Here is a 1,690-nt window from a genome sequence, read left to right as displayed (position 1 = left end):
CAATTTTGATCCTCTGCAGAGGGGATGGCACCCCCGCTTCGGTAGCCCGACGACCTGCACGCGAAGTCGAGCACTTTACGGTAGAACAGTTTAACGAGGACCCATACCGCACACCCTCCGTACCCACGCAGACTGATCCAAGTGGCCACGCACCCGCACACTGACCGCAGTCAGTGATGTTTGACTTCGGTGATCTGCTGGGAACCGTGTCTTAACGATCAGTCCACTGCGGGACTAATCAAAATAAGAATTCATATTAAATTTACATTTAGAGATCGAGAATTAGATTGGCTCATTATAAGTAGGGCTGTTAAATCAGCTCCAGTGAGAATATCCCCTTAAATTATGAATTACATTCTTCGATTTTCTTTGAGATTTTAAGTCCCGCAGTGGACTGATAGTAAGGACACAGTTCCCAGTAGAACACCGAAGTCAAACATCGCTGGCTACCGTCAGTAAGTGGGTGGGTGACCACTTCAATCAGCCTGCGTAGGGACCGAGGGTGCGGTATGGGTCCTCGTTAAACTGTTCTACCGTAAAGTGCTCGACTTCGCGCGCAGGTCGTCGGGCTATTAAAGCAGGGTTGCCATCTCCTCTGCAGAGGACCGAAATTGTGATGGGATGTCTTCGGATCATCCTCGGGGATGTTTCCCAGACTGTCGCCAATAGCCCATTGTGCAGGTCTAGTGCGACGTAAATAAAGTACCAACCTACCTATTTGAGATTTTACTTTTTTTGCTGTAGTTTGCTTTTCCGACTGAATTATTCATACTGCGGATAAAAATAATTATTAAGTGAAAAATAATTATGCCACGCAGAAACTTTGAACAGTCTAAAAGTAAGTCGACATTTAAAAGATAATTCAGTTTTCTAAAGCTGAAAGAATTTGGAGTTCGCTCCAAAGGGCCTTGTCTCCTTGTTCACCCACCCCCTTGTTCGTTATTGAATCTAGTGAACATAGGAAAACGTACTATAAATGAAGAAATAAAAATAAATACGCTACTTAAAAATCTTCATTTCTGAGATTTCAAAGAGCAATGAAGTATGAAAATAGAAAAACTCATTCATTCAAGGTATTTTTCCTTTGTTTGGTTTTATAACTTGATTGTTATTAGTCGAAAGCGTCCATTTATCTCACTATGTTTACTAAAACGCGCGCATGATGGAATCCATCGAAACTGAAAAACTCTGGCAACAGTTCATTCATAAAAGAAAAAAAAAATTAGTTCGGAGAGAAATTTAAAATTTTTTTTTTCTTCTTCGAAATAAAAAAAGAGCTATAACTAAAAAATAAGATTAAAGAAAGTTTATTTTGATCTATCTGTGTTATATCTTGGAATTAAAGCACAAAAAGCCAGAGCTGGAAGCTCTCCAAACAACTAGAAAAGAATTCGTAAGATAGCAAAAACTAAAAGCTTATTTTTGCTTTTTTATTTTCTTTCGCCCAATTTTGTTTTATTAACAATCTTACTTGGTTGAATCCTAGCTAACTAAATTGAAATCAGTGTCACTCAGCAGTTAGAAATGTGTTTATATATATATATGTATATAGCATAATAAGAACGAAAAGGATAAAAAGAAAAGACGAAGAAAGGGTGAATTAATAAGATTCAATTCAAATCTAGATTATTGATATTTTTATTACTGCTAGAATTGAATCATTTTAGAGAACATAATTTTAGCAGTGTCA

This window comes from Parasteatoda tepidariorum, chromosome 10, assembly GCF_043381705.1.
Source record: "Parasteatoda tepidariorum isolate YZ-2023 chromosome 10, CAS_Ptep_4.0, whole genome shotgun sequence".
NCBI classification, from domain to species: Eukaryota; Metazoa; Arthropoda; class Arachnida; order Araneae; family Theridiidae; genus Parasteatoda; species Parasteatoda tepidariorum.
The sequence above is the reverse complement of the archived record's forward strand: the minus strand, read 5'-3'. Positions refer to the sequence as shown.